Raw genomic sequence first — 20619 nt, 5'->3', positions numbered from 1 at the left:
TGAGTCTTTTGAGTGTAGGTTCTAACTATCTCTGGAAGCTTTGTGTTTCTAACTTAGCTGAACCGGTTGCCTGTAATTCACATGTTACAGATAGATTATGCTGAAAGGATTTTAAGGTAGATTGCAGGGCACTTCCCCGGTGGCTCAGACAGTAAAGAAACTGCCTGCTATGCAGGAGACCCAGGTTCAATCCCTGGGTCGGGAAGATCCCCTAGAGAAGAGAATGGTTACCCTCTCCAGTATTCTTGCCTGGAGAATTCCATGGACAGGAGCCTGGTGAGCTACAGTCCATGGGGTCACAAATAGTTGGACATGACTGAGAGACTAACACTTTTACTTTCCCTGGTGGCCCAGTGGCTAAGACACTGCAGTCCCAATGCAGAGGGCCTGTGTTCGATCTCTGGTCAGGGAACTAGATCCCACATGCTGCAACGAAAGATCCAAAATTTGGAAACTGAGACCCAGTGTTCCCTGGTGGCTCAGATGGTAAAGAATCCACCTGCAAAAAAAAAAAAAAGAATCCACCTGCAATGCAGGAGAACTGGGTGCGATTCCTGGGTAGGAAGATCCCCTGGAGGAAGAAATGGCAGCCTACTCCAGTATTCTTGCCTGGGAAATGCCATTGACAAAGAAGCCTGGGATTGCAAGGAGTTGGACGTGACTGAGCAGCTGACACACAACACAGCAAGACCTGGGGCAGTCAGATAAATAAAAAAATGGATTGCAGGCATTATCCCCACTTTGCAAGCCCTTTGCTCTTGAGACCACGGTGCTATAGCTCCAACGGAGTCTGACAAATATGTTTGTAATCACATTCAGAACATTCTGTTTAAGGAAACAAGAAATTAAGCGCTCAGTTTTAGAAAGCATTTCATCCAAAATGTTTAACATATTTATCCCGGGAGCTTAAGGGGAACTTGCATTTATGCCAAGCAGCTCCTTCTCCATTGATATTAGAATTGAGACTATTTTACTGTACAGAGCACCTAACACACCCTCCCACTGTTTTCTCCTTATAAAGAAAACATGACGAATTAGTGACCTGGAAGATCTGAATAAAAATCACATAAGGAAATCATTGTTTTGAGAGTTCTTTTCAGCTTAATTAATTCACTTTGGCTGTCCAAATTCTTTCTAGGTCTGCAGGCAATTTTCAAGCAAAATGTTATGACAAAGTTCATACCAAAGATCTGGGGCAAGGATGGGTGTTTGTTGAGCCATCAGCTCAAGCTAAACAAATGCCAATAGAAAATCCTTAGGCAAATTAACTTTCCCCTGAATGGGTTCTTTTATGTCATACATCTGCATTCATTCTCGTGGGTACTTTCAGATGGGGCTAGCAAGTTAGATACACATGAATGATGGAAAACTGTTTTTTTAAAAATCAATGGGTCAATTTAAGAAAAGTTGATCCTGGTCTAAATAAGATTCTTTTTCTATCTATTTCAGTGATTCTAAAAATCTATTTCAATTTCCTCTCTCAATTTGCAAGGAGTCTGAATATTTTTGTTCTCCAAAATCTTAAATGGAGAGGGAGTGATAAATTGGGAGTTTGGGGTTGACACATACACATTACTATATATAAAATAGATAATAAGAACCTGTTGTATAGCACAGGGAACTCTACTCAAAACTCTGAAATGGCTTATATGGGAAAATAATCTAAAAAAGAGTGGATATATGTATTTGTATGATAGATTCACTTTGCTGTACTCCTGAAACTAACAGAATATTGTAAATCAGTTCTACTCCATTAAAAATTTTTATAAAAAGTTAAATGGAATTACCATATGATTTAGCAATTCCACTCCTAAAGTATATATCCAAAAGAATTGAAATCAAGTACTCAAGCAAATACTTCAACACAAATGTTGAAAACAGTACCATTGTTGTTGTTTAGCTGTCAAGTCATGTCTGACTCTTTGTGACCCCATGGACTATAGCCTGTCAGGATCCTCTGTCCATGGGATTTCCCAGGCAAGAATGCTGGAGTGGGCTGCCATTTCCTTCTCTAGGGGAATCTTCCCGACCCAAGAATCCAACCCACATCTCCTGCAATGGCAGGCAGATTCTTTATTGCTGAGCCTCCAGGGAAGCCCAGCAGCACCGTTAATATCAGGCAAATGGTAGAAAGACCAGAAATGTCCATCAACAGATAAATAGATAAATAAAATGGACTATGACTCGTGCATAGAAAGAAATGAAATACAATGCTACAAATGGATGGACCTCAAAAAAGTGTGCTAAGTGAAAGAAGCCAGACATAAAAGTCATATACAGTATGACTCCATTTATATGAAATATCCAGAATGGGTAAATCAACATAGAAACAGAAAGCAGAGTGGTGCTTGCAGGGGCTGGAGAAAGGATGGAATGGGGAGTGATACAGACAGGAGTTTCTATGGGGGTTATAAAAATATTCTGGGACTAGACCAAGGTGGGGGATTGCACATCACTGTGAACATACTACATGCCACTGAACTGTACTCTTTAAAAAGACTAATTTATGTTATGCAAATTACACCTCAGTTTTTAAAAATCTGTCACCTTTTCTGTAACCATATATTTGACTGTCTGGGAAATGGAATTTTCTGAAAATCAAAACCACCTTTTCTGAGCATCTGTCATTAATAGGTCTCCAGGTCCAACCTGGACTCAGACATCACAGCAGCGAGACACAAACTCATCCCGCTGTCATTGTGAATCCTTTAATCCCTCCACTGATCAGCTATTTGCAGTTACCCTAGCTCTTGTATAAAGCTTTTAGAATTCTGCACAGTGTTTTTTTGACCACTGGATGTCATGAGCGCACAACATATGCTTCAGCTAGAAAAACTGCATTCTTAGGGAAACACAGCTTCATCCACTATGGCAGCAGTTCTATGACCGTGGAGAGGGCACCAGTAAAGTAATCAGGTTATGAGCTCTTGAAAAGTTTGAAAATACAGGCAATTGAAGATAAGCAAAAACACAGCACTGGCTTCCTCTTTGTTTTTTTTCCAGCATATTTCAGTGGATTAGCTGTTATGGGAGGAAAATCAAAGTCTAACATAAAATACTCTTAGGGCCACTTCTCAAGTATTTTGATCAAGAAAGGTGAGTGACCTGAAACTGTTTGGCCTCAGACAATACAGGGCTCTGCTCAACCAGCAAATTAAAATGAGGATAAGTAGATGCCAGTTGTCATTATCTTATTTCCCATTGACTGGTCTTTTATTTTTTTATTTTTTTGACTGGTCTTTTAATTGGGCTTCCCAGGTGACACTACGGTAAAGAATCCGCCTGACAATGCAGGAGACATGAGTTCAATTCCTGGGTCAGGAAGATCCCCTGGAGTAGGAAATGGCAACCTACCTTCAGTAATCTTGCCTGAAAAATTCCATGGACAGCGGAGCCTGGCGGGCTACAGTCCATGGGGTCGTAAAGAGTCTGATACAACTGAGTATGGCTTCACATAGGTCTTTTAATTTCGCTAGAGAGTAACTTGTAAATTGTCCCGAATACAGTTGATCCTACTTTAGAATCATATGATTATGGGATTTTGGGCTATGTCCAGTCTTGGAACCAGTACTTCCTCACTGATAAACGTACTCTTGATGTCCTGTCTAAGCTGGGGCTGCTGGGAGAGTCCTGAACGTGCAAATCAGCCCCTTTAGTTATTCCTCTTGGCTATGGGAAATCGCCTGTGTTAATGACATCATTAACATTCTTTTAATTAGGAAGGAAGGTCAATGAACAAAGGAGGAAGTAAATTGGGGCTCCAGAGAGGTTAAATCTAATACTTCCGAGGATACCAGGGTCATTTATCCCCTCAGTAGGTCTGTCTGCAAGTTACAAGGATTTTAATGGTTTGTGAAAACCTATTCATGTTCACAAAGGTGGAACTGTTGAGATCTGGGCTTAGGGAAATTAGAGCCAGGGCACTGGGAAAAAAAGAAAATATCCACAAATTTAGATAAGACTTCTCAAAATATATTTTTTTATTTCTACGAGGTATTCAACAATAGGCATGTTAAAGCAGCAGCCCAATATCTGAGCAAACCCAGGAGTGAAGAGGAAGATGCTTTGATTTTGAGAATTCACCCTAATTCTTCCCATCCTTAACACTAATGACTTCCAGCATGGAAAAAAGAGCAGACTCGGAATGTAAAAAGAAGATTTGGTCATTCTTCAGAACTATTGTACAGGAAGAAATATAGGTGGGTATTTGGGGATGGGTGTTCAGAGAAAGCCTCTCTTAAGAGATGGACCTTGAGCAGTGACCTGGATGAGATGAAGGAGGACCCATGTGAGTATCTGGAGGAAGAGCATCTCAGGCGGGGGAACAGCAGGTGCAAAGGCCCTATGGTGAGAGCTCATTTGGTAGGTTTAAGGAACAGCAAGAAGCAGATGGAGTGACAGGAGATGATGTTGCAGAGAGAGCAGGGCAGATGGTATAGGGCCTGGAAATCATTGTGAGTACTCAGTGTTACCCTGAGGGAGATAGGAGCCATTGGGTAGCTTTAAGCACCACTTAAAGCCTTTAAGCTTTAAGGACCTCTGGGAGATGGCTTGTGCTTTAGAAGGATCTCTGTGGCCCCTTGGAGAATAGACTTCAGAGACCAAAGTAGAAACGGGAGACCAGGTGGAGGCCACTGCAGGTGTCCAAGCAAGGGAGTTGGTGGCTTAGATCAGGCTGGTGATGGATCAGCGTCTGCTAATGACTTGAGTGTGGGTGACCCTCACATTTACTGAGTTTCTTCCTACTTTTGAGTTGCCATCCTGGTAGGCCTCCTTTGACATTTCCATTCTTTGCTTCTTTCCCTGAAAGCTATATGCAGGTAATTCCATGTGCCATTGTGGAAAAAGAAAACAACACCACTATTTTTTAGATTGGTGCTGGTTTAATTAGCCACATTACTCTCTTGGATGTGTATTTTAAAAGGTTTTTGTTTGTTTGTTTTTAAAATTAATGCCAAAAGTCAAAGCATTATAATTTGCAAACTTAAATTATATGTCTTGTATCTTATTAGCTTAGTAGTTGGAACCACTTAGTCTTTAGGTGCAAGATTGTTGTTAGAGAACCGAGAGAAAATGTTTTATGGGCTATGAGACTGTACGTTTTTAAAAATAGCAATATGCAATAAAGAGATGAATTCACTCATGGTCATACTGAGTGGCATGTGGCATCTTAGTTCCCCAACTAGAGGTATCTAACCTGTGCTCCCTGAAGTGGAAGTACAGAGTTTTAACCACTGGACTGCCATGAAGTCCTCCTAAAATCTTACTTATTTTTAGTATTTGTTTCCTCCAATCAGAATGTAAGCTCTGAGAAAGCATACCTTAGAAAAGTGACAGAAATATTGTATATTTGTGAATGTATCATATGTTTTTATATACAAGTGACAGGCCACCCACCCAACCCCCACAACTACCAGAGATTCACAAAAAGGGGTATTTTTTGGGTAACAAACAGTGTGGAGGCAGTTTCTGATATTGCTTCAGCTTCTCTCTGAAACCACTGAGGACCCAACTTTCTGCTCATTCAACTTGGTCATCATTAGCACCCTGGCTTTTTATCTTCATGGTCACAAGATAGCTGCTGCAGCTCCAGGCATCTCACTTGATTTTAGAAAGGGGAAGAAACAATGTTGGCAAGCTCCCCTCTTGTCTGTTTTTATAACAAAGGTAAAGATTTCCCAGAAATGTCCCTACTTGACCAACTTTTATGTCTCAATGAAAGTCATGACTACTATTAGATACAAGAGACTCTGAGAATTGGGCAACGTAAAGGAGTTGCTTAGCCAGCAAGCATCCTTCCAGAGTTGAGTGAATGAACTGAAAGAGATTCAACAGTAAAAGATAATACTCATCTAAGGGACCCAAAAAGCCCTATGGATATAGATTGAAAACTAGGAGAGTCTCAGAGAACCTTCATTCATTCATTCATCCTTGTTTTCTTTAGATTTTTTCTATCCAAGTTCACAAGTGACACTAGATTATCATTTTTCTTTTACACGCTGTCCTTGTTAGATTTTGGTGCCAAAGTTAGTCTAGCTTTATAAAGTGGGCTGGAGAGAGTTCTCGATTTTTGGCAAGTTTTTTTCTGTGAAAGGCCAGATAGTAAACATCACAGAGTAAATATTTGGCTTTGCAGAGTCTACAATGTCTGTCCTAATGTCTCAACGCAGCCGTTATGGTGTGAAAGGAACCACAGACAATACGTAAAACAGTAGGCCTGGCCAAGTTTGGCCCACAAGCTGTGATTTACCTGTCCCTATTCTAAGCTATGTTTTGTGTATGTTTAGAATTATTTTTTTAAATGTTTGGAAAAACTCTCCTGTAATACCTCACGGGCCTGTTTTTGATTTGGACAATATTTTTAAATTGTGGATTCAATTTCTTCAGTAATTATAGGACTGTTCTGGTTGTCTCTTCTGCAGAGACATTACCTTATATTGTATTTTTGTAGAAATTTGTCTATTTGATCTATGTTTTCAAATGAACTGACAAAGAATTTTTCATTATAAACTATTTCTTTTATTATGGCAAAATACATACAGAATAAGCATATTCATTCTAACCATAAAACTTAAAATTTAAAAAATCATAGTAAAATATATGTAACATAAAATCTACTATCTTAATCATTTTTTACTACTAACACATAGTTCAGTAGTGTTAAATACATCTACATGGTCATGCAACAATTTCCAGAACCCTTTTCCTCTTGCAATCCTGAACATTTTAGCTTTAAAAAAAAATTTTTTTTTTCTTTTTTGACTGTGCCACACAGCATGTGGGATCTAGGTCTCTGACCAGGGATTGAACCTGCACTCCCTGTATTGGAAACTCAGACTCCTAACCACTGGATCTCCAGGGAAATCCCCATTTTAGCCATTTTAAGTGTTTGATTTGATGGCACTGAGTACATTCACAATGTTGAGAAACTGTCACCACTATTTACATCCAGAACTTTCCCAGCATCCCAGTTAGAAACTGTGCCAATTAAACAAAACCTCCCCAGCCCCTCTCCCCCTAGACCCTAGTAACCTCTATTCTACTTTCAGTCTCTATGAATTTGCCTGTTCCAGGAACCTCATGTAAGTGGAGTCATATAATACTAGTTCTTTTATGTCTGGCATGTTTCAATTAGTGCAGTCTTTTCAAGGCTCATCATTGCTATAGCATGAATCAGAATTTCATTTCTAGCTAATGCTATGGTGGCAATCATTTTCCAGTATTAACAAATTAACATATTATTTACCTTAAACTTGCATTAAATGTCAACTATAACTTGATAAAGCTGAGAAAAATTTTTTTGAAAAGATCTCATTCCTTTTTAGGGCTGAATAATATTCTATAGATATGGATCTACCACATTTTGTTCACCCACTCCTCTGTCAATGGGCATTTGGGTTGTTTGCACATTTGCTGATTGTAAAAAATTACTGTTGTGTACACAGGTGTGCAGGTAACTGTGCTTCCAATTTTGGGGGGTCTACACTGAGAAGAGGAATTGCTGGCTCCTATGGTAATTCTATGTTTAACCTTTTGGGAAATTGCCAAACTGTTTTCCTTTATTATGGACACATAAATATTAATTTGTTTTTGGCTGTGCTGGGTCTTTGTTGCTGTGCACAGGCTCTCTCTAGTTGCGGTGAGCAGGGGCTCCTCTTCATTGTGGCGCATGGGCTTCTCATTGTGATGGCTTCTTTTGTTGCGGAGCATGGGCAGTAAGGCAAGCAGGCTTCAGAAGTTCCAGCATGCCAGCTCAGTTGTTGTGGTGTACAGGCTTAGTTGCTCCTTGGCATGTGGAATCTTCTCAGACCAGGGATAGAACCCATGTCCCCTGCACTGGCAGGTGATTTCTTATGCACTGGACTGTCAGGGAAGTCCCTATTATGGACATTTTAATTGAAGGTTTTCATATTGAAAATTGCACAAATCTTAAGTGTGCAGTTCACTAAATCATGTCACATCAACACCCTTGGGTAAACTGTCACTAGTTCAAGATCACGACCAGCTCTCCAGAAGACCCATGTTCATTTCCATTCACTTCTCAAACTACTGGTTAGTTTTGCCCATTTTGGAACTTTATAAATATAAAATAATATTTTATTTATTCTTTTGTGATAGACTTCATTCAGCGTATTGTGAGGTTCATTCATGTTGTTCCCTGGAGCAGTAGCTAATTCATTCTGTTGTATAAGTATAGTACCATTTATTTATTCATTCTTCTGGTTTTTTAAATAATATTTTTATTTTACAATTTATTTTTACTATTTGTTTATTTGGCTGTGCCAGATCCCAGTTGTGGCATGCAGGATCTTTGAACTTTGTTGTGGCATGTGGGACTTTTAATTGTGGCATCTTTAGTTCCCTGGTAGCTCAGCTGGTAAAGAATCTGCCTGCAGGAGACCCGGGTTCGATTCTCAGGTCAGGAAGATGCTCTGGAGAAGGGATAGGTTTTTGGGTTTCCCTGGTGGCTCAGTTGGTAAAGAATCTGCCTGCTATGTGGGAGTCCTAGGTTCGATCCCTGTGTTGGGAAGGTCCCCCTGGAGAAGGGAAAGGCTACCTACTCCAGTATTCTGGCCTGGAGAATTCCATGGACTATACAGTCTCAAAGAGTCAGACACGACCCAAAGAGTTGGACACGTCCCAAAGAGTTGGACACGTCACAGAGTCCAACACAACTGAGCGACTTTCACTTCTTCACTTTCACTTATGCCATTGTAAATGATATATTTTAAAAAAGTAAACTTCTTATTTTAGAATAGTTTTAGTTAAAAAAAATATTACAAAGATGATGTAGAGAGTGCCTGTAGTGCAAGCACTTTTTAAATAAAAAAAAAGTTTTAGTTCCTAATTTTCTGTTGCTGTTACATAAAAATACAATTGCATCTAGGCTTCCCTTGTGGCTCAGATGGTAAAGAATCTGCCTGCAATCCAGGAGACTCAGGTTTGAGCCCTGGGTCGGGAAGATCTCCTGGAGAAGGAAATGGCAACCCACTTAGTATTCTTGTCTGGGGAATCCCTTGGACAGAAGAGCCTGGTGGGCTTACATAGGGTTACAAAGAGTTGAACAGGACTGAGCAACTAACACTTTCACTTTCATCTTGACTTTGTATATATTAACTTTATATGTGTGCTTATTAATTGTAATAATTTATCTATTGATCATTTTGGATGTTTTACCTATCCAATTATGCCATCTGTAAATAAGACTGTTTTATTTCTTCTTTCCAAATCCCTAAAACCCCCTGTATTGTACTTGCCTGGACTTTCAGGAAAAAATAAACTGTGGTAGCAAGTGTCCTACTCTTTCTCAGACTCATGGGAAAACATCCAGTATTTCTTCTTTAAGTATGATGTTTGCTGTAGAATCTTTTTTTGTAGACATTCTTTATCTACAGTTTAGATTGAGAAAATCCACACTTTACCCTCAGTTTTCTAAAAAAAAGAAAAAGTGAATTTTGATTTTTATCTTTTGGATGATGAATTTTATCAGTTGATATTTCTCCATATGTTGAAATGCTTTGGGTATCTTTTTCTCCTTAATTTTTGTTACATTAGTTTTCAAATGTTAAACCAACCTTGCATTCCTGGGACAAACCCAACCTCTGATGATATATTATTCCATTTATATAACTCTGCCTTAATGATCTCTGATGCTTTTAGAGAGTCTAAAAAAGAAAAAAAAAGTAATTTGTCCTGCATGTCTGCAGTTATGTCCTGTATAACTGTCCACTAGTTACCTTAGTGGAAGTATTGATAAAATAAGCTAGATTTCTTTTGCTGAAGATTTTTAATTTCAGTGTATTGTTCTGTCCTCCTTTTCATTTTTAAATCAATGTGGAGGAGGTTTGTGTGGACACAAAGCGAAGGAATCTGTATCCAATGCAGAGGTTTCCCATGCATGACTCAGGCCAAAAGCTGACGGTTCCCTCTCCTACACATTAAAAGGGTGTTGGCCCACCCACACCTGGCAGATCGACTACATTGAGTCTCTGACCCCTCTCCTTTCTGCTATTAACATTTTTTTCAGGCTGCTGTGTTGCTGTTCCAGTCCAACCAGCTGATTCTGGTCCTACTATTATGGCCATTAAAAGTTCAATGAAGTGCCTGGCAATTGTATTGCTGTTGTTTAGTTGACAAGTCATGTCCCACTCTTTGCAACCCTATGGACTGTAGCCCACCAGGCTCCTCTGTTCATGGGATTTCCCATGCAAGAATACTGGAGTGGATCACTGTTTCCTTTTTAAAAAAAAATTATTTTTAATTGAAGGATAACTGCCTTACAGTATTGTATTGGGTTATGCCAAATAACAACATGAATCGGCCATAGGTATACATATGTCCCCTCCCTCTTGAGCCTCCCTCCCACCTCCCTCCCCATCCCACCCCTCTAGGTTGTGACAGAACCCTGGTTTGAGTTCCCTGAGTCATATAGTAAATTCCCATTGGCTGTCTATTTTACATATGGTAATGTATGTTTCCATGCTACTCTCTCCATACATTCCACCCTCTCCTTCCCCCTCACTGTGTCCTTGAGTCTGCTCTCTGTGTCTGTGGCTCCATTGAAAGTGAAAGTGAAAGTGTTAGTTGCTCAGCCATGTCCGATTCTTTGTGACCCCATGGACTTTATAGCCTGCTAGGCTCCTCTGTTCATGGAATTCTCCAGTCAAGAATACTGGAATGGGTTGCCATTCCCTTCTCTAGAGGATCTTTTTGACCCAGGGATCGAACCCAGTTTCCCTGCATTGCAAGCAGATTCTTTACCATCTGAGCCACCAGGTAAGCCATGTGTCTCCATTGCTGTCCTGCAAATGATGCCATCAGTACAATCTTTCTAGATTCCATATATGTGCATTAGTATGTGATATTTGTTTTTCTCTTTCTGACTTACTTCACTCTGTATAATAGGCTCTAGGTTCATCCATCTCATTAGAACTGATTCAAATGCATTCATTTTTATGGCTGAGTAATATTCCATTGTATATATGTACCACATATATACCTTCTTTATCCATTCATCTGCCTATGGACATCTAGGTTACTTCTATGTCCTAGCTATTGTAAATAGTGCTGCAATGAGCATTGGGGTACATGTGTCTTTTTCAATTTTGGTTTCCTCAGGGTATATGTCTAGTAGTGGGATTGCTGGGTCATATGGTGGTTTTATTTCTAGCTTTTAAAGGAATATCCATACTGTCTTCAATGGTGGCTGTATCAATTTACATTCCCACCAATAGTGCAAGAGGGTTCCCTTTTCTCCACACCCTCTTTAGCATTTATTGTTTGTAGACTTTATGATGATTGCCATTCTGATTGGTGTTAGGTGATATCTCATTGTAGTTTTGATTTGCATTTCTCTAATTATGAGCCATGTTGAGCATCCTTTCATGTGTTTATTAGCCATCTGTATGTCTTTGGAGAAATGTCTGTTTAGGTCTTTTTCCCACTTTTTGATTGGGTTGTTTGTTTTTCTGGTATTGATTTGTATGAGCTGCTTGTATGTTTTGGAGCTGTAAAGAATTTGCCTGCAATGCAGGAGTTGCAGGAGACTTGGGTTCAATCTCTGGGTTGGGAAGATCCCCTGGAGGAGGATATGGCAACAAACTCCAGTATTCTTGCCTGGAGAATTCCTTGGACAGAGGAGCCTGGCAGGATACAGTCCATGGGGTCATAAAGAGTAGGACATGACTGAAGCAACTTAGCATGCATGCATGCAATCCTTTGTCAATTGTTTCATTTGCTATTATTTTCTTCCATTCTGAAGGTTGTCTTTTCACCTTGTTAATGGTTTCCTTTGCTGTACAAAAGTTTTTAAGTTTAACTGTCCCACTTGTTTATTTTTGTGTTCATTTCCATTACTCTAGGAGGTGTCATAGAGGATCTTGCTGTGATTTACATCATCGAGTGTTCTGCCTATGTTTTCCTCTAAAAGTTTTATAGTTTTTGATCTTACATTTAGGTCTTTAATCCATTTTGAGTTTATCTTTGTGTATGGTGTTACGAAGTGTTCTAATTTCCTTTATACATAGCTGTCCAGTTTTCCCAGCACCACTTATTGAAGAGGCTATCTTTGCCCCATTGTATATTCTTGCCTCCTTTGTAAAAAGGAGGTACCCATAGGTGCATGGGTTTATTTCTGGGCTTTCTTTCTTGTTCCATTGGTCTATATTTCTGTTTTTGTGCCAGTACCATACTGTCTTGATTACTGTAGCTTTATAGTATAGTCTGAAGTCAGGAGGGTTGATTCCTTCAGCTCCATTCTTTTTCTTAAGATTGCTTTGGCCATTCAGAATCTTTTGTGTTTCTGTATAAATTGTGAGGTATTTGTTTTAGTTCTGTAAAAAGTGCCATTGGTAATTTGATAGGGATACATTGAATTTGATAGAGATTGTATTTGGTAGTATAGTCATTTTCACAATATTGATTCTTCCAACCAAGGACATGGCATATCTCTCCATCTGTTTATGTTTTCTTTTATTTCTTTCATTAGTGTCTTATAATTTTCTGTGTACAGTTCTTTTGTTTCCTTAGGTAGGTTTATTCTTAGATATTTTAAAATTTTTGTTGCAATGGTGAGTAGGTTGATTCCTTAATTTCTCTTTCTGATTTTCCATTGTTAGTATATAAGAGTGCAAGTCATTTCTATGTATTGATTTTGTATCCTGTGACTTTGCTAAATTCACTGCTTAGCTCTAGTAATTTTTTGATAGTATCTTTGTGGTTTTGTATATATGATATCATGTTGTCTGCAAACAGTGAGTGTTTTACCTTTTCTTTTCCAATCTGAATTCATTTCATTTCTTTTTCTTCTCTGATTGCCATAGCCAGGACTTCTAAAGCTATGTTGAGTAATAGTGGTGATAGTGGGCATCCTTGTCTTTTTCTTGATCTTAGAGGGAATGCTTTCAGTTTTTCACGATTCAGAATAATTCTTGCTGTGAGTTTATTGTATATGGCCTTTACTATGTTGAGGTAGGTCCATTATATGCCCATTTTTTGAGAAGTTTCTATCATAAATGGGTGCTGAATTTTGTCAAAGGTTTTTTCTGCATCTATTGAAGTTATCATATGATTTTTTGTCTTTCAGTTTGTTAATATGTGTATCACATTGATTGATTTGCTTATATTGAAGAATCCTTGCATCCCTGAGATAAACCCAACTTGATCATGGTGTATGATCATTTTAATGTGCTGTTGAAATCCATTTGCTAGAATTTTGTTGAGGATTTTCGCATCTATGTTCATCAGTAATATTGTGATTTTCTTTTTTGTGTGTTGTCTTCGTCTGGTTTGGTATCAGGGTGATAGTGGCCCTGTAGAATAAGTTTGGAAGTGTTTCTTCCTCTGCAATTTTTTGAAAGAGTTTTATAAGGATAGGCATTAACTATTCTCTAAATGTTTGCTAGAATTCACCTGCGAAGCCCCTTGGCCCTGGGCTTTTGTTTTCTGGGAGATTTTTGATCACAGTTTTGATTTCACTGCTTGTAATTGGCTCATTCATAATTTCTTTTTTTTTTTTCCTGGTTCAGTCTTGGAACATTGAGCTTTTCTAAGAATCTCTCCATTTCTTCCAGGTTGTCCATTTTATCAACATATAGTTGCTCGTAATAGCCTCTTATGATCATTTGCATTTCTGCATTGTCTGATGTAACCTCTCCTTTTTCATTTCTAATTTTGTTGATTTGACTCTTCTCTTTTTTTCTTGATGAGTCTGGTCAACTTTGCTTGTCTTCTTAAAGAACAAGCTTTTAGTTTTATTAATCTTTTCTATTGTTTCCTTCATTTCTTTTTCATCTATTTCTGCTCTGACCTTTATGATTTCTTTCCTTCTAGTTTTGTTGTTGTTGTTCTTTTTCCAGTTGTTTTAGGTGTAAAGTTAGGCTGCCTGTTCAATGTTTTTCTTGTTTCTTGAGGTAGGATTGTATTGCTATAAACTTCCCTCTTAGAACTGCTTTTGCTGCACTTGATAGGTTTTGAGTTGTGTTTTCATTGTCAATTGTTTCTAGGAATTTTTTATTTCCCTTTTGAAATCAAAAGGGATTTTTGATTTCAGTAACCTGTTTGTTATTTAGAAATGTATTGTCTAATCTCCATGTGTTTGTGTTTTTTACAGTTTCTTTTCCCCTGTACTTGATATCCAGTCTCATAACATTGTGGTCAGAAAAGATGCTTGATACGATTTCAATTTTCTCAGATTTACTGAGGCTTGATTTGTGACCCCAGATGTGATCTATCCTGGAGAATGTTCCTTGTGCACTTGAGAAGAAAGTGTATTCTTCTGCATTTGGATGGAATGTCCTGAAGATATTAGTTAGATTTACCTTCATAATGTGTCATTTAAGATTTGTGTTTCCTTATTAATTTTCTGTTTTAATGATCAAGTCACTGGTGTAAGTGGGGTGTTAAAGTCCCCTACTATTATTGTGTTACTGTTAATTCCTCCTTTTATATCTGTTAGTGTTTGTATTGAGGTGTGCCTATGTTGGGTGCATAAATATTTATAATTGTTATGTCTTCTTCTTGGATTGATCCTTTGATCATTATGTGGTGTCCTTCCTAATCTCTTATAATATTCTTTATTTTAAGGTCTATTTTGTCTGATATGAGGATTGCTACTTTGGCTTTCTTTTGATTTCCATTTACATGGAATATCTTTTTCTATCCTCTCACTTTCAATCTGTTTGAGTCTCTAGGTCTGAAGTGGATCTCTTGTAGACAGCATATATATGGGTCTTGTTTTGTAACCATTCAACCAGTCTGTGTCTTTTGGTTGGAGTGTTTAATCCATTTACATTTAAAGTAATTATAGATATATATGTTCCTGTTGCCGTTTTCTTAATTGCTTGGGGTTTGTTTTTGTAGGTCTTTTTCTTCCCTTGTGTTTCCTGTTTATAGAAGTCCCTTTAACATTTATTATAAGGCTGGTTTAGTGGTACTAAATTGTCTTATCTTTTGCTTGTCTGTAAAGCTTTTGATTTATCTATCAATTTTTAATGAATTCTTTAATTCATTAGAGTAGAGTAATCTTGGTTGTAGATTTTTCCTTTTCAGTACTTTAAATATATCCTTCCATTCCCTTCTGGCCTGCAGAGTTTCTGCTGAAAGATCAGCTGTTAATCGTATGGGGTTTCCCTAGTATGTTACTTGTTGCTTTTCCCTTGCTGCTTTTAATATTCTTTCTTTGTGTTTAATTTTTGTTAGTTTGATTATTATGTGTTTTCATGTGTTTTCCTCAGGTTTATCCTCTATGGGACTCTCTGCCCTTCTTGGACTTGATTGACTATTTCCTTTTCCATGCTGGGGAAATTTTTGACTATAATCTCTTAAAAATTTTTTTCATATGCTTTCTTTTTCTCTTCTTCTTCTGGGACCCCTATAATTTGAATGTTGGTGTGTTTGATATTACCCAGAGGTTTCTGAGACTATCCTCAGTTCTTTTCATTTTTTTCCTTTATTCTGCTTTTCAGCAGTTATTTCCACCATTCTATCTTCCAGCTCACTTATCTGTTCTTTTGCCTCAGATATTCTGCTATTGATTCCTTCTAGAGTATTTTTAATTTCAGTAATTGTGTTGTTCATCTCTGTTTATTCTTTATTTCTTCTAGGTCCTTGTTAAATGTGTTAATTGATTCCTGAATTTTCTCCATTCTATTTTTGAGGTTTTGGATCATCTATACTATCATTACTCTGAATTCTTTTTCAGTTAATTTGCCAATTTCCTCTTCATTTATTTGGACTCGTGTGTTTCTAGGCTGTTCCTTCATTTGTGCAATATTTCTCTGCCTTTGCATTTTTTTGTTTTAAATAAAAACTTTTATTGGAGAAAAATAGAACCTCCACATACACAGGGAAAAGAGCACAAGAATTCAACTGATACAGAACTGAAAGTCACAACTATCCAATGTTGTTTGCAATTACTTTTCAATTTCTTAAATGACTTCCCTCAATTTTTTAAATAGCCTTGCCAATTTTCAGCTGAAATAGAATCAAGTTTTCAAAAAATTAAGAGCCTCAGTGAAGGGACCAGCTTTTAAGATAACAAAGGTGACACCAAGAGTCTCCTAATAGGACCAATTCTACCGAAAAATTCCTGAAGCACATAACTACTGAGTCTGGTAGAACAGTAGCTCAGAGACCATCAAGGATTAGTTAGAACACTGACTCAAGACGGTCCAGTATGCAGAGAGGGCAAACAAAAAAGCTGCATTTCCCTGTCAGATGAGTTCACGTAAGAAAACCAAGGAGGTGCTAAGAAAATACAGGCAATGGCTGCTCAAAATAATTAACAAGGCATTCTAAACACCAACATATTATTAGACAACAGTGTGTAAAGTGATGCTATTAGAAAACAGGCAACTTAAAAAAAAATATGGTCACAGGTCTTTGAGAACTCAAGAAAACAATCAATAGCAAACACAAGAGCTGAAAGTCTTCTCAGCTGAGGGTTGAAAGTGAAAGTGAAGTCGCTCAGTCATATCCGACTCTTTGCGATCCCGTGGACTGTAGCCCACCAGGCTCCTCCGTCCATGGGTTCTCCAGGCAAGAATACTGGAGTGGGTTGCCATTTCCTTCTCCTCATTTTTTTTTTTTAAACTTATTGTGTCTGAGGTCTCCTTTTCCTAGGTTTTAAGATCAAGTTCTTTCTTCCTTTGTCTGCGGGTAAGGTTGGTCCAGTGATTTGTGTAGGCTTCATGTAGGCTGTGACATGTGCTTATGTTCTGGTGGGAAAGGTGAGGTGTTCTTTTTTTTTAACCTCTGATGGACAGAGCTGTGTGAGGTGGTAATCCTATATGCTAATGATTAGGCTTGTATTTTTGCCTTTGTTGTTTGGGTGAGGTGTCCTCACTGAGTGCTGCAGGCAGTTGGGGATACCAGATTTTGTATACTGTGGATGCCTATGTGGGAGTTCTTGCTAATTAATACACCCTAGGGTTAGGAGTTCTCTGGCAGTCTAGGGTCTTGGAGTCAGCACTCCTACTCCAAAGGCTCAGGGCCCAATTTCTGGCCAGGGAATGGAGATTCCACAGGTGGTTTGTTATGGGATTAAAGGGGATTAAAACAAACACGCAAAAAGAAAAAACAAAAGGCAAACCCCAGGCAAATGGCAAATACAAAATCAGGCAAATAATAGCAAAAACAATGAAATATACACACAGCCATATACAACATTAGAAAAAAACAAAACAATCTCCCCCACCAAAAGAAAGTACAATAGGTTGGCCCAGAAAGCAAAAGAAACAAAAAATGATATCAACCAGTTAAAAATGAAACTAATAGCACAAACTGGAAAACAAAACCAAATCAAGGTGCCAACTGGGGAATAAAGCAATGAAAACAAAACAAACAAACATGGTGGAAAAAAAAAAAGAAAAGAAAGAATAGAGATACAAAGTTAAGTAGAGATAGATAAAGAAAATTTACATATATTAAAGAATAACTGCAATAGGAAAAGCAAACGAAAGAAAAAATGTTGAAAAAGACAATAAATTTAAAAAAAAAATTAAATAAAAAAAGGGAAGCCCCACAAAATAGCAAAAGGCTAACGCAGAGGCAGAAGTATATAAAAGAAATAAAAAATGTGATTAAAAAAAATTCTCAAAAACTTAAATAGATTTAATAGTACTAATAAAATCAACAACTACAGCAACAGAGGGGGGAAAAAAAATCCAGAAGCAACTACAGAACTAGTCAACATAAAAGAATAATAAATGTTTTTCTTGAATCTCAGCTGTCAGCATCCTTTCCCTTGCTGTAAGTCACAATCCACCTCGCCTCCTTAGGATGCCCTCCAAGAGTGGGCTGATCTCTGGACCTGCTGTGGGGGCTGCTCAGACTCTAATCTGGTTCTACTCCTGTGTGTTCTTGCCTCCAGTGTCCACACCTGCCAGAACTATTGCATATTCTTTTGTGGGAGCTCTCATTGTCCTTTTATATACTCCATAGACACAGAGTCTGCCTAGTTGATCATGTGGACTTAATCTGCAGCTTGAGCAGCTGGTGGAAAGGTTTTGGGTCCTCTTCCTTAGCCACACTGCCCCTGGGTTTCTATTGTGGTTTTATCTCCACCTCTGCATGTGAGTGTCCACAGGGCTTTGCTCCTGAGGCTTCCCTGGAGGACTTTGGTCTGCCCCAATGAGGCCCAGGTGTGGAGGTGGCATAGCTGCTTGGTTCACAGGGGCTCTGGTAGCACCAGGTACTCAGGGGAGTCAGTGGCTAGGTCAGCAGGAAATATGGTGCTCTTAGGGTTTTTTGTAGCCTCTGGCAGCTCTGTCCCAGTGGGGATCAAGTGTGAATGTGGTGGGGTTTCTTGGATTGCGGGGATCCCGGCAGTGCCAGGTACTCAGGGGGGGCCAGTGGCTATTGTCATGAGATATGGCACTAATAGGGCTTTTTCTAGCCTCTGGCTGCTTTGCACCAGTGAGAATTGAGCACGGAGGTGGCGCAGCTGCTTGGATCTTGGGGACCCTGGTGGTACCAAGTCTGTATCCTGGGGACCCTGATGGTGCCAAGTCTGTTTGTATCCTGGGGACCCTGGCAGTGCCAAGTGTGCACCAACCACCTTAGCCTCAGGAGCTGTAACCCTATCAGAGTCTTCTAGGCTCTGGCAGCTGGCAATCAGAGGGCCTCTTTGACTGATCCTTCTCTGCTGCTTGGTGCATCAGGTGCTTAAAGGGACAGCCTCTCTGGGGTCTTCATTGTTCAGCTACTGGTGCTGGTGTGTGGGGAGAGAGAGGCTACAGTAATGGTTCCACCCACTGCACTTGACTCAGCAGTATTGCCCTGCCTCCAGCGGCTACCTAGTTTTCCTCCACAGACATTTTCCATGTGATCTCCCCCCTCACGTCCCCTCGGGCTGTCTCCACACAATCAGTAGCAGACCTTGCCCTGGGACTGTTCTCCAATCCCTACATGTCAGCTCCCAGCCACTATGCTTTTTAGGGGACTTGCATCCTTGTCTGGGGTACATATGGCTGTGGCAAGGACTCTCTGTGTGATTCTTATTCCATTCAGACTGCCACAAATCAGCTGCTTCACTCTCAGCCTCGGATGCTTTTCCTCTGTCCTGGACAGTTGCCCCGATGTGAGGATCTGACCCCTGTTTCAGTTCCCCCACCCTCCAGGTGCAGGTCCAGTCCTGCTCACTCTCCTCTTCTCCCTCTGCTTCCTTCATCCTAGTGAATTTCGCATGCTCTATATATTCTTTTCCAGTGGTCAGGTACTCCTGCCTGCTCTCTGCTGGTGTTCTGCAAGATCTTTTGTCTCTGAAGGTGTATTCTTGATGTATCTGTGGAGAGAGATATACTCCACGTCTGCCTACTCCTCCATCATCTTATTCTCCCTTGCTGTTTCCTTCTGCAGGGAATCTTCTCAACCCTGGGATTGAACCTGTGTCTCCTGCATTGGCAAACAGATTCTTTACCACTGATCCACCAGGTAAGCCCCTGGCAATTGTATTGGGTTGGTCAAAAAGTTTCTTTGGGTTTTTCCATAACATCGTGCCGAAAACCCTGAGTGAAATTTTTGGCCAAGCCAATGTATTCTCCTGACAGATCAGCTGTTGTCCATCTTGTTTTCCTGTAGTCCTCTCCATTTCTGGTATATTTCATGGCATTGTGGATTTATTTTGCTGTTCTTTAAAGTTTAAATCCCATTTTTAGCCACTCATGATTTAATTTAACTTGGTAGTCCCCTGAACCCTTGTGGTAGGCTGAACAAGTGCTCCCCTCAAAGATGTCCACATCCTCATCCCCAGAACCTGTCAAAGGTACAAAAAAGAATTGCAGGTGTGATTAAGTTAAAGATTTTGAGATAGGGAGATGATCCTGGATTACCTGGATGAACCCTAAATGTGATCACAAGAATCCTCATAAGAGGGAAGCTAGAAGATCAAATGAGGAAGTAGGAGATGTGATGATGGAAGGGAGAGATCAGTGGGATTCAAGGAAGAAGCTGTGCGCCAAGTAGTGTAGGCAGCCTCGGGAGCTGAAAAGCAGGAGGCTCAAATTCTCCCTTGAAGTTCTAGAATAAACCAGCTCTACCGACACCTTGACTTCAGCCTGGGCAAAGCAATTTTGGATTTCTGAGCTCCAGATCTGTAAGAGAAAAACATCTTGTTTTGAGTAATTTGTGGTAATTTGTTACAGTGGTGACAGGAAATGAATAATCTACTTGTGAAACCAGTCTCTTGGGTGTAAGGGGAGGGTTAGGACTCAGTATAGATCTGGAATTACTTATTGACCAGTTCAGGGTGGAGCTGGAAGCACACAAACCTGTCCTACAGAAATAGACCAGGGGAGGAGTACATAAAAGGGCTTGAAGCAAGACCTGGCCCAGGTGTCTTCCAAGGAGCTGAAGAGACAGCCAGCAGGAGAGGTTAATGGGACTTCCAACTCCAACAGGTCCTATGGTAAGTTTGCACAGACAAGGGCCACAAAATGTGGATGGAAGTCTGAGCAGTAAATATTTTTAGATATTGGATCCTATCTTGCTTGCATGTGTGTGTGCTTGCTAAGTCTCTTCAGTCATGTCTGACTCTTTGCGACCTTACGGACCATAGCTTACCAGGCTTCTCTGTCCATGGTGCGAGGGTAACAGGTAGGAAGGCCGGGGGTCTCCAAACAG

General features: G+C 39.5%; 1 protein-coding gene across 1 annotated transcript in view; it reads left to right on the top strand.

Annotated features, from left to right (window-relative positions):
- Positions 1-20252: 20252 nt before the first annotated feature.
- The window catches only part of CA6 (carbonic anhydrase 6), a 34903-nt gene continuing 34536 nt past the window's right edge, over positions 20253-20619 (top strand). Inside the window, exon 1 of the mRNA XM_043923674.1 lies at positions 20253-20404. The gene's annotated coding sequence lies outside the window, so the exon portion shown is untranslated. The remainder of the gene's footprint in view (positions 20405-20619) is intronic.

This window comes from Cervus elaphus, chromosome 14 (genome assembly GCF_910594005.1).
Source record: "Cervus elaphus chromosome 14, mCerEla1.1, whole genome shotgun sequence".
NCBI lineage: Eukaryota > Metazoa > Chordata > Mammalia > Artiodactyla > Cervidae > Cervus > Cervus elaphus.
The sequence above is the reverse complement of the archived record's forward strand: the minus strand, read 5'-3'. Positions and strand labels throughout refer to the sequence as shown.